The following is a 13497-nucleotide window of genomic DNA, read 5'->3' as shown; positions in this document are numbered from 1 at the left end:
TATACAGTAGAACGTCGATTATTCGGTGGCGGATTAACCGTGCGCCGAAAATTGACAGCTGTTCAACCGTGGTGAACATTTCTTCTGATGTCAGGTTGGTTAAAATTATTAAAATCGTCACCAAACGATATATTTCAAATGACGTTCTAAATTTTTTTTTATTTGATAATTTATTTGATAATAATTTACTTGATAAAACATTATTTTTAGCATCGAAAGGACTACCATAGTATAGTATATAGATACTATATACGCTTTATCTAGATTTATAAATAACATTGATGTTTTAGGGACTATTATCCGTGGAAATCGATTAACCGGCATCAGCCCAGTCCCGAACACCCCGGATAATCGAAAGCCGATTTTTTCAATCCTAACATCTCCTTGTTGTTCTCTAGCTGCGGTCATATAATCATTTCTTTGCAAGTCTTCATAACTTTAATCGCGTTTTCTCGCTATTTAAATATAAAAACAAAATATATTTGTTTTAGTTTTTTTACTATTCCTAAACACTGTAATATAATCCTTCCTAATCTCGATACAAATATAATTCAATCGAAACATTATTGAGGAATTTTGTAAATATTTGTACTACATTTAACAATCTCTTTTAAGCTATTAGACCTATCCGTAACATGAAGTAAATTACTACCGATATGAAACTATAATCTCCTTTCTGAAGGCTCATTTTCTCTGTATACATTTGCAGATTACTGAAACTATCTGCAACGAGATACAGCATTGCAAAAGTTCAACATGAACGCAGACATAACAACCCTCAATGGTATAACATATGCTTCAAAGCTCTCCAATTTCCTGCGAAAGCACACCACCGGGGCAGCTATTGCTGCAAAGAGTGCCCATTACAACTACCGAACCGATTCGCCGTCCAATCAACTCTAATGCCCTAGAGCCGGCTTCCGGTGCCCTTACCATTTGCGGACTATTAGCAATCATTAAACATTTATTCGATCCAAACACGCTGCACACACGGCTGCAGCGAATCGAACCACCCGTCCCCGAGATGATCCGGTCCCGTGCGTTATTATGTCTTATGACGCGGTGGCTCGCATGATGACGACTGGCGGTTCCCATAGTTTGCGTACGCATATCCACGGCAGTTCTCGATCGCACAATTTTTGCATAATGCCATTAAAGCTCGATACTATCCCAAATTAAGAAATTTATGCGAATTATTAGGTGCTTCGATGGCTGTGCTGTGGAGGTCCCCCCAGTGTGTATGTGGGGGCTTTTATTTGCTGTAAATTTCCAAACGGTCACTGCATGGTTTTTTGCTCGCGAAGAGGTATCCCTATCCACATTCGCATATGGGCCGCACTGCGACAGGAAATGGACAGATAATAATAATTCGACCTTTAACGCGCGTTGTAGGAATCGTCGGTAAGATGTCGCACTAAAAGGGACGCGACGCGTTGAAAGATGCAAACACACAACCCCGACGATATCTTTGCAATGTAGGAAGCGAAATAAATCGACCCCACTGGTCGGGGAAGGTCCTTCATCTCTCGTGACGCAGTACTTCTCCAGCGCGCCCAGTCACAACAACCATCCTCACATGTGCCGGTAGACATGGACATGGACAAAAGCGAACGAACAGTGGCCTCGTTCTTGTCGATTAAATGCACTTATGCGCGATCAAACGATCGGTCAATGGAAAGGAAGCAGTTTCGGTCGGTTTTGGAGCCGACCAAACGAAAAGGGGGGTAAAACCGCGGTGATGCAGTGCAGCATTCAATGAATCAACCGGATGCCGGCAACGACTACGACCAGCGACACACTGAAATGGGTTGGAAAAAAAGAGAACAACCAACAACCACAAAAAAGCCCTCAACGGACGCGCCCGCGCGCACGACAGAAGAATTGTGAATAGAATTCAAATTTATGTAATTTGAAATTATTGTGGAAAGTTCGCAATCCAATTAAGATTATTTAATTGATTATGCCGCATTGGGAGTGAGTTGTGGAGGGAAAAGGGATTTTGTGGATGGAGGATAAATGTTATTCGCGGCTGGTTGTTTTTTTTCCTTCTTTTAATCCACTGGAAGAGAAGATGTGCGAAAAATAACCTGAAAACCAAACGTGGAGACATATATCAGGAACGTTAAAAACATATTCATCCACAATGGGTCATTGTGTGAAAGGGATTTACAAAAGATGTGCTGACAGAAAGGAGGAGCTGTTAATTTAAAAGGGGTTTTTTTATAGGAAAAGATAATTTAAAATGTGTTGAAAATATTTTACATAATTTAGCACTTGTTTGATGATGAATTCTGATTCTAGAATAGGCCAAACAATGCCAAAATGTTGATAAAATATTTTTAGCTCAAATTCCACAAATCCTTGAGGTCTGCCATTTTCCTTCCATTTAATTCTCCACATATTCAAATCAATCTGTACAAGGTTTGCTTCCCATGGGAAATCTTATGCCAATGATTTAAGCTATGTGAGTGTCTCTCTTAGTGTGTGTGTGTGTGTGTGTGTGTGAATGGGTCGTGAAAATGTACAGATGGTAATGGAGTTGCCATTCATGGTCACGGTACACACATCGCAGTACCAAGTTGACAAGCTATGGCAATGACAACTGGCAAACCATCTTCATCGGAACTCCCAATTGCAAACGATTTTACTTGCCCCCATTCAATGTGGAAGTTATATTTTCCTTACCCCCCAAAAAAGATACTCCCCGTAGAAGACTCTCTAACCCAAATCGATTTTCCATCCACGACTTCATCGCGCTCTTGGCGTATTGGAACTTTGCACCATCTATTTTTGCATAACTAATTAAAGTTTGACAAAATAAATGACGCGCAATGGTTTAATGATGCTCATTGAAAAGCGGTTTGCGCTCATTTGAATGTTGGACAGCTACAAGAAGAAAAAAACAGGGACGCGATTGCGGTTTGCAAAAGTTGTGATGCTTTCGAACGACTTTTTATGGGCTGTGCAATTGCAGCTGGCAATTCGAATCGAACGATGACGATAAATATTGGTGAGAAGCGATACGAGCGGGCGATGCTTAAAATAAGCATAATGGGCAATGAGCTCTTTCGAATGGAAATCTTCTGTTGAAGTTCAATGGTGGAACGTCATCAAGGAGTAAAGATTTAGGTATAATACGGATCATGAAGATGATTCGCGTGTAACAATTTATGAGGTGATTGTTTTCTACTGAGAGCCTCTCAAAGTCATTCCCGTTTTGGAACACAATATATTTTCTTTGGAAGAAATTATAGCCGAAATAATTATTTTATTTCGTCTATCAGGCAACCTGAGATATAAGTTCAAAGCTAAAAAAATCATTCAATGCTCTACCGATATCGAACTCCGTCAACAGTAGTCAAAACATAGAACTAGAACCGGATGTAGTCACGTAGTCAAAGCTCACCCAAAACAAAAACAAAATCAACCAAACACAAATGGACGATAACGACAGCTGGGATAAAACACCTTCGAGCGAAGCTGGTGAGCTGGTTCTTCGCGCACCTTGTCCCCGTTCCTTTCTTTGCATTGGAAAACCGATAGCGCACCGTACCGTTTTGTGTTCCGAAGCCGCGTTCACTACCCTAGGAATGGTTCGGGAACCCATTTGCAATTCTATCCCACACAGTAGTTGTACAGAACATCAACCAAGAGACAAGGAGAGAGAGAAGGAGAAAAAACATACTCATCACGTCCGCAGCATTCCACAAACAGAAAAAAAACTGGGGCCAAGCTGATGAACCCGAATGCCCACCTTCCGGAAACACCGCTTGCCTCAATAACGAAATGTGTCGAATCGTTCGTTTGGCGGTGTTTTGCGGTCACTCGAAACCTCGGGGACAACCTTCAACACCGGCCCGGAACACACGACACCTAACACCGACGACTGGAGGACGGTGGACGTGCAGGTATCAGGGATTTGGTGAGTGTTTCCGTTAGAGCTTTGAGCGCTGCCTACATTTCTCTGTCACTTGGGCTCCGGTAGCACTGTCGCTGGTGTGTAGTGACGATGAAACAAGCAGCAGCGCGACACAGAAAAAAAACCCCCCGAAATGAAACAACAAATTTCGATAAGAGAAACAGAATCTCCACAAACTCCGTATCATCTTCCCCGTGCTTAGCCGGACGGACGCGAGGCGAACGCAACACGGACAGAAGACTTGTCGATCGAAACCAGCGAATCGAACACGCCCTTCACCACACGGTGGCCAACCTTACCGGCTGCTACGGCCATTTTCGATTGAGCGTATTGCTTAATTTAATTTCGAGAAAAGTGGCTCATTTGCATAATTTGAGATGACTTCCTTGGACGGTGCGGGCCACTGTCGCCTTTCAGTCGGACACTAATCGAAGAATCGACTGCGCGAGTTCGGCGCGGAACATCACCAACTTACCGGTTGTCTTTAGATTCAGGCAACCGGTAGCTGCCACCGTGAAGTGCTGCCACAAACCAGGGACCTGTGTGTGTGTGTTTTTTTTTTTTTGTTTTTTTGGTGTGTTCTTGTTCTCCCACATTAAGCTTCCTACTCGTCGACATGCTTCTTACAAAACGCGGTGATAGCCACGTTTGCCGAAATTTCAATTCCAGCTGGATGTGGCAATAAAAACCAAAAAAATGTTTCGTTACACAACAACATGAAGATTTTGGACCGAACACGGTCCAGTTGCTCTGTGCCAAATTATTATCGACAAATTAATGTTTTCGTACATTCGGTGGTACTGTTGGGGGAGGGTATTTTTTGTGCGCTTTTGAGACACTAAGGAAGATAAGAGAAAGTGGGTATGACAGCTGGGTAAGAAATGTGTTGAGCTTTTAATGGCTTCAAGACACTTTCCGAATCAAATGTGACAATGAGCCTTTTTTGGATATCGATAATAAAGAGAGTCTTTGAGAGACCTAAAACACAACTCCAATATGAAGAATTCAATATTCGCTGTTTTATTGAGATATAGAAATTAGGCTGGAAAATTCCAATATTCAAATTTTGAGAACAACGAAACGCGCGAAGCGATTAAATCTTAAAAGAATATTCCTAGAGTTCCTCACTTTTTGGACAAGATCTTCGAACATTGTCTAATTCAACCTTACTTCCGTAACGCATTACGAAGTTCATGTTGTGTTATTTTTAATGACGCTTTAGGACTTCAAAATAATGAAGAAAAATATCCTAGAACATCTAACAGTGTTACAGTTTCGGACGATTTTTTTTCTTTTCACAAGAGTTCCCAAGGACCATTGCTCCGTGAGCTTTTCCTAATTTTCCAAACCATCTGGACGTAACAAACAGGATCAGATTTCGTTGCTTAACGTATCGCACCGTACCATAAGACTGAAAGCTCCGTGCTCTGACTTAGATTCCAATTCTAATGATTCCTTTTCCACCATTGCATCACGTTCAACGGTGGGCGAAAGCCTAGTTCAGTCTTTTCCGGCAAACTTCACACGAGCGCTTCCAATTCCATTTCGGTTAGCGAACGTAAAGGCAAATCCGCATTAAAAAGATTTTCTTTCCGTAATCTGCACCTGCTTAGCTGCCCAGGCCCATGCTACACAGCGGACGTTCGCAATACCGAGCGTTCCCGTGGCGTAATCATGTGGCATTTTGAACATGCCTCACTAGACGGCACTAGGAAGGTACCGAATTATAACTGCTTCCCGAATCCATTCGCCGTATCGGTTCGTTTCAGGCTAAAACCCATGGTTACATCGTGCTGCGAACCACTGCCCGCCACCTTATGGACCCAACACTGCCGGATGTTGAAGCTCGTACCGAACGCAAGCACCCAATCGGCTGCCATTTTGGGGCATTGATCATTTTCACCCATGTCTAGCTGGTGGCACAACAACTGGCTACTGTTTCACTTCCAAATATCCCTCCCCTGTCTCGGACCAGTCACAATCAGTGAAAGCAGCGAAACTTATGCTAAACAACGCTGTAACAACTCGTAACCGCGGAACCACTCGTAAGTACTCGCTTCTCCCGTGCCCGTGCCGTTGGAGGGTGGAAAACTCTCGCTTTTTCCACACTCAAACACACACACTGAAGCACTTACATGCGCACTAGTGGCTGATTGATGGATACTGGGTTGCGAAATTCGATGTTTTTCGGAACGGTCGATTCCGCAAAACCAGACTGATCGCATTCTCGCGCTGTGATGGGATTGTGGCCCAGTGCGTATACGGTACCACAACACCGGGAAAGTTATCCATTTCCGTAATCACGCTGGTGTGGTTTTTGTTCCCGTGGAAGTGGTTATGTTGCACTAGATTGCAATGTATCATTGCTAAGTCGTTTAGTAACACAAACGATAGAAAATATTGGAAGAGTAATCTATAGCAACTCCCCTCAAAATGTGATAACAGTTTTAGAACTTATTTAATTAACTATTTTGGGAGTATAAGAATTTCTGTTTCTTTTCCGGAGCAAGAAAATGTTTGACACAATTTCAATTAACGGTTTAACTGTGTGCTGAACTAATGACCTAATACGGGTTCACTTTTTGCACCTTAAAAAATGGCCCAATTTCTGCGCCCAAACCTATGACCAATCCCTTCGTCAACCCCAATGTCCACGTACCAACCAGCAAACGAACCGCAACGAAAACGAATTCCAAAAACTGGCACAGATTTGCATTCGTTGTATGCTTCCGCACCCAATTCGTAACTGGCGAGTTGTAGGGAGGCAAACTCACATAAAGTTAGTACCAATAAAGTGAATTCGATACAGCCCTGGTCCGGTGCTCATTACCATATACAAAACCTCAATTTTTCGCCCGCTACTGAGCAGCTGTAAAATGGGATTTTACATATCAATCTTTCAAAGCAACAAAACCGAACAACTTCCCGAATGGTGGAGAAGTTGTATTGTAGTGTGGTTTTTTTTTTGTTGCGGTTATGGTGATGTACAACTTTCACTTGGAAAAGCGTTTGCCCTTTTTTGCAAGACGAGACGGTACTACAAAAGCTTCCAGCCGTATCGAGTTAGAAATGCATCCGGCGAAGATGCTTCGTTTGCCAATAAACCTCTAACGACTAACCAGAAAAAGGGTCGTCAGTGCAGTGATCCGGAGACTAAGCGAAGAATAAATAAACTCACCACACACACACCGCCACTATGTTCTGCGGGTGAGCATAGACACTGGTGACATTACAGTCCAAACCATTAGTAGGCAAATACCACGTGCTGTTCGAAATCGAAACGCTTTGACATTTAACTTCATTTTATTGGTTCGGCATGCGCACCTTCTTAACCATCCTTCCAGCCCCTTGCGAGCATTTGGGATTTGGGGACAACTGAGAACCCCAAAGAAGGAGAGCTTGCACTTCCCACCGATGCACTGAACTCCTCGGGTTGATCTGTGTGTTCTCAGCTTTCTTGAACGAACTTTACCCAACAATAGTGCACCACACTGTATCTCTCGACCTCCACTTCTTTATAGACGCTCGTCTAATTCTCCCTGGATCGAATCGAGAGCGGCGGGCGAAGTTTATCTGCGAAAGCTGTAAACTGTGATCCAAAACACCAACAACAACTAAAAAAAACAGTAAAACAAAAGCGAAAGATGTACTTTGCATCACACTGCACACCCTTGGGACCTCTATCCCAGTTTTCGGAACCGCAAAACGATCCAGTTCCCGGAGAGATGCGCACTGATGGTTCGGGGATGAAAAGTTGTTCAGGTTTTTCGCAATACACAAAGCAACGGTTGTGGAGATGTGGAGACACGGGCGCGAGTACAAATCGCGCAACCCGAGTCGTTCCCACTGCGCTCGATTTACGCCATACGCTGGGCGATTCCGCATCTTGACATCACGAACTCCCTCACCACACCGTGGGGGGTATACGTACTACGGTTCTGCCCGTCTACTCCACTCCTCCAACAATTGTCTCCTGTCGAAGATTTACTTGCGAAGGTGCGCGGAGGTGAACATGAAAAAAAACGCAAAAAACAACACACAAAACAAAACATCAAAAGGATGAAGGGCTTGGCACTTCGGGGGAGTCATTCGGTACAATGCTGCAAGAATAGCGCCAAACGATTCTGCTTGGGAAGGTTCTAAGTAAAAGAAGGTGGGAATTTCCCTTTTCCTCACTTGCTTAAGGGGTTGTCCCCCGCACTTGGAAGCGATCTAGTGTTACAGCACACAACAGTCGTGTTTCGTCACGGTGCGGGTATGCCACTCCTAAGACAACCTAGAGTCTTGGATTCGCCAAACTGTGAAACTGTGCCGCGTGCAGTTATGCTAAAGGGGAAGAAAGAGGAAAAGAAATCCTACCAACCATACCTCAACGACCTGCCGACATACCGTCACAAACAGTGGAGCCTGCCGTGACCCCGAGAAGAACACCGGCGTGCCAATAGCGAGTGAAGTGTTAATTTGTAGTTCGATGCGATGAAGGGATGCGGAGTTCGCGCGACCGCGTTGGCGGGTTTGTGTTGCTGGTTCTTGAGCGTGAAAAGTGCTGCTTGGAAGCACTCTAATCGCATACGTAATAGCATCTTTTTTTCTACCGCTTCTAAGCGGTGCTAACCGTTCCACCTTTATTAGTTGTACAGTGTGGGCGAAAGGTTTTTCACACACAGAAAAAGAGAGACATTTTATTGCAATGTTTGATACACAGATTTTGACTAAACTACAAGACTAGTCTATAGATCTCCAAGAATTACTAAAAAGACTAAGTATATATGCTTAAAATTGTACCAAAGCACTTCGGAAAATAAACTCAAGTCAATGGACCTAACGTTTGTAAGTGATCTGATTCAATAATAAATAGTTAAGACTTTTCATTCAATTATTTCCATTATAATTTCGCTTTAGAAGTCAAAAATTCTAAAAACACGGAATAAAAGCATTGCCGAGCTCCATCTCGCTCCATCAAGAAGTCGTTGAGCTAGACTAGATGTGATGACAGAGATACAGAACGAACAAGGAAGCGCAAACTATGTATAAAGTGACTATAATGTATTCAAGTGTTTTGAAGACACAATGTACTCCATTAGAAATTATTGTGGTTTCATATAAAAATTTGAAAGTCCGTAAGGTTCGCTTTTGGAGACATCAACTGTGTTCGAAATTCACGAAACCCCGCTAGCCGTGTTGGAGAGTAATCTGTATACTCAGAAGAATGCTCACCTTCGTTTATGTGACCAGAGGAATCACTTCAATAATAAGTTGTATCACAGTCAAAACAGTCGTCCAAGAGGAGCAAAAAGACATGATTGGAACTTCAAACTGAGATGAAGAAATTGCATTAAAACGCGTACGTTACAAAAACCGCTACAGCTTTCTCACTTCAAGAGACAATAAAAAAAAAATATGTTTCTGTTCCAAAAACTGCAAACATGTTCCACCTCACTGTTGCTAGAATAATCGCAAAACACGATTTGAATGTGCGAAAACCGAAAGAAAACGACAAAACTGGAAAAGGTGCCCGAGAAGCCGTCGTTTGTGAAGCAAAGTTCAAACGTTGTAATCGTATTTGTAAAATATCAAATCACACACCCCGCGTCCATGACATTCGAATGTTCCGTCACCATGCTGGCGTGAGTTGGGTTTCGTGTGCCAGCGAACAAAAACACACCTTCTATCATTCCGCTTCCTACCGCGATCTGAGGGAGGGGGGGGGGAGCAAAAATTTGTTTGCAATTTTCAAGCTTCAAGAAATCGAACCTACTCCGAGCACAGAAACACAATGTTGCCCGTTTTGTTGTGGCCGGAAATTTGCTTCCCGGTCACTGCATGCACTAACCATAGTGTCGCTGCCGAGCCGAGCGAGATCGATCCGGTGAGTGGTGATAAAACACGATCAACTCGGTGGTACTCGGTGGATGTCTTGCCTGCGCGAGACGGCATTTCATTATCAACTGCCATCGGGTGGAATTAATGATCACTTTAACTGAATTACTACCAATCTGCCCTCACTGCGTACCGGATGGACTTCAACAGGCTGGACACTTTGTTCTTTGGTTCCGTCTCGCGCGGCAACCAATGCCCGAGTTCGTTCCCTCGAAAAAAAAACTGCGTGGGGAGATCCGGTGGTGGAGATCTCGAACTAATGGAATTACCGGACCGCGATCTCTCTCAATGTCGCACCGCCCCACAAGGAATGGAGAACAGAAAAACTCTTTCCCAAACTGGACCCCATGCTAACGGGCGCGCGCGTATAAAATGTGTAATATCTGTATCAAGTTACGCGACCGACGCCCCGGTTCCCCATGTTCGGTGCGCCAGAGGACCTGCCAACCAGCAGGTCGGTATGAAAGAACCCTCCTTTTTTCGTTGGTCGGTAGCATAATTCACATGAACCGCGACGCGCTCGGATTACTTGGAATTGTCGGCACTTATTATGCATTATGAGGTTTTTTTTTCACTCTCTCTCCCTCCCTCCCTGTATTTCCCACCGATACACCTCCACTTCCGGACGCAGTGGTAGACAAGCCCGGTTAAAAGGAAGCCCTTCTCGCCGACAGCGACAGATGAGTAATGCGTTATCTCGTTATCGGAGCCCTCGGTGGTTGGATTTTTTCGAGCGTATTTGTTACGATTATTATGCAAGATTTTTGTTCTTGTTGTTCGTTAGTACCCACTCCCTAAAGGGAGGAATGAAGAAATCCAACACCCCGATCCAAGGATCGGGCAAGTGTTCTACTACAGCTACCGATAGCTTCCGGTTTCGATGGCTAACCCGAAGTAAACGAAGAACTAATTCTAAAGTGGTGCTCCCACACCAAATTCGTCTCCAAAATGTAGCGTCAAACATTGCTCTGATTCCCGACATCACTACCGTCTGTTTATGCGTGAGTGTCGTATGCGTGAGCATTTTGACGAAGATTTTTTTTTCTTGATTTCCTTCTCTTTTTTAGTTTTAACCTCAACATTCGATGCGGGGATGAAGAAAATTTGTAACACGATCGCGAGCGTGCGCACGCCTTCGAGAACGCATGGAAATGGAACTGGCGGCACAGATCAAACGGAAACCATCATCATCATCACTAGCGACCGAAAAAAGGGATGCGGAGGAAGAGCGACCATGTGGAGTGGCCCACTACTACTACTAGTTGGTCATAAAAATGATGATGGCAATCTTCTGGTCGGCATACGTTTATGTTTCGTTTTTTTTTCATTCTACTGTCTTTTAATATTTCTTTTCACCAAAAAAGAAAAAAAACAACAACAAGAGCGAACAACATCGCCCGAAAGTGTCACCATCGGCGTGACAGTGCGACGAGAAAGCGAGAGCAGCAACTGATGACGAAGGAAACCCTTGGTGCGACGGCATTTACAAACAACCAATTTTATCATCATTCCCTTCTTCATTCTCATTCTCGAAATACCGGGGCCTTGGAATATAGAGTTCTATCTGTTCTGATGTGTTTTACTTGTTGTCTGCCGGTTTTGCTTTCCTGCGTTCCGCCCGCGATTAAACCATTTAGTGGTCTAATTTAAATGGGTTATAAAATGGGCATTTGAACGACATTACGATGTGGAGAGGAACGTTGTTTTTTCTTCTTCTTCTCGGAAATGGTAAAAAAAAACATTGAAAAGAAATTGTCTTTTCATCAAAGCGAGTATATCATACATGATGCGTAATAAATGTGTGCCGTTTTAAAATGGTTTCGATGTATGGGATTAAGTGTGCAATTTTGGGGATTTTTTTGTAATGAGTTGGCGTTGAGGTGGATAAATAAGATTTATTATTTTTATCATTAAAACAAAATTTATTATATAATTTATTTATGACATTTTGAATCGCCACCTAATTTTATAAGTTCACGGCTGCCAGAAATTGTCCCATCAATTGCTTTTAGAAAACAATATTTTATATTTTATTTAGTGTGGTTTACTTACCCGGATGCACTTTGCAAGATAAAGCTGCTTCTTCGCGGCCATTTTGCTTTTGCACTACGGCATTTTTTCACATACACACTTTAAATACACAAACCCGCATTTTAAACACAACCCTACATTTTAAACACAACACCACATTTTAAACACTCATCTATATTAGACATATTTTAAAACACACAAATTCACATAAGACACCTTTACACAATATACACATTAAAAAAAAAATAAAATAACCAACATTTGCACTACTTTTTTATCTGCGCACAAAGGAACATACACACCTTAATGCGCTTTGGCACATTTAATACACAACACTCGCCTACAAAGGCCACATTTTCAAATACACAAATTCACGCAAGAAGCACATCACTTTTTTTCGATAAAAAAAACTAAAACTTGATTTTTCTTTTCTGTCCATAAAGGATTCCACATTCCACTACATGTCCCGAATGTTTTTTTTAATTACTTCAAAGTTTTATAAAATAACCGAAGCTAGCACGGAGGCTACGATACAAAAAACAACACACCTTTATCCCATAGTTTTATGACGAAACACGTTTCCGAATTGCACTGCGCAACACAAATACAAATCATTTGCCAGATTAGTATACGCATAGAACACGCACTGGTTTATTAAATTTCTTTACACTCACACACGTACCATGCGGCGTTCGCTTAAAGCAAACCGCGCTGACCACAGTGATGTCCTTAACGTTAGAGTAAGAACACAAACACGTACACTGCCTGTGCAGGTAAGCGTAAGATCGAACAAATCTCGTTATCGATACCGTTAGATCCGAAACTAGTTTGACGATTTATGAAGTGTTAAAAAAGTTAATATTGAGGCACACGCGCTACATTATTACACTTTCCTTTTATTACTTTACAGTACGTTTATTCCTTTTTGGGGCCGCTTTACATTTAGACAGGGGTATCTTCTTTCACTTACACTTACTAACAAGTATCACAAGGTACATTCGCTTACACAAGCCAAGCCGACGCTTGCAACAATTTATACACTTGCAACACAAATCTTCACTGTTTAACATGTCAAAAGCATACGAATGGATAATTACTAATCACTAATCACTATTTGTTTGTAATAATATCCTTTTTGGCACCGAAAAACAACTCTTGCCTAGTTTTTTATGCACCGAGAACTTTTTTTCGTATCTCCAATGCATCGCTGTCCGATCGCTACTGATCACAATTTCTCTTTATCGCATGATCATTATCTTTGCTGCTTCGTTATCACGCCACACCTACACAACTATAATTGACGAAGCGGCCGCCCGATGTTAGCTCTCGCATCTCATTCGTTCTCACGCACTTCTCTCCTCGTTGAGAGACGAATGAAAAAAAGGATGGTAAAAAATCTCTTCACTCTTCTCGAATAAAACCGTTCTTACTTTTATGGCATGGAGTATGTAAGCATTTTAATATTTTTTTATAACATAAAACATAATTGTTGTGATTAGTAGAAATTGTTTCGATCATGTGACAATTAATTAGTTAGAAAAAGGACCTCTTTTTCTTCTTAGCACCGTGATGGTGAATGAGGCTTGGGTAGGTTCACCATTAAAATACGTGTTCGTTCTTAGAGGTCGTCCTGTCCGGTATGGTCTAAGCTCATCTCCATGCGACCT

General features: G+C 42.5%; 1 long non-coding RNA gene across 1 annotated transcript in view; it reads right to left on the bottom strand.

Annotated features, from left to right (window-relative positions):
- The window catches only part of LOC125771540 (uncharacterized), a 136245-nt gene extending 124198 nt beyond the window's left edge, over positions 1-12047 (bottom strand). Inside the window, exon 1 of the long non-coding RNA XR_007419320.1 lies at positions 11852-12047. This is a non-coding gene — a long non-coding RNA (uncharacterized LOC125771540). The remainder of the gene's footprint in view (positions 1-11851) is intronic.
- Between the last annotated feature and the right edge of the window lie 1450 nt (positions 12048-13497).

The sequence above is a fragment of the Anopheles funestus genome, chromosome 3RL (genome assembly GCF_943734845.2).
Source record: "Anopheles funestus chromosome 3RL, idAnoFuneDA-416_04, whole genome shotgun sequence".
Taxonomy (NCBI): domain Eukaryota; kingdom Metazoa; phylum Arthropoda; class Insecta; order Diptera; family Culicidae; genus Anopheles; species Anopheles funestus.
The sequence above is the reverse complement of the archived record's forward strand: the minus strand, read 5'-3'. Positions and strand labels throughout refer to the sequence as shown.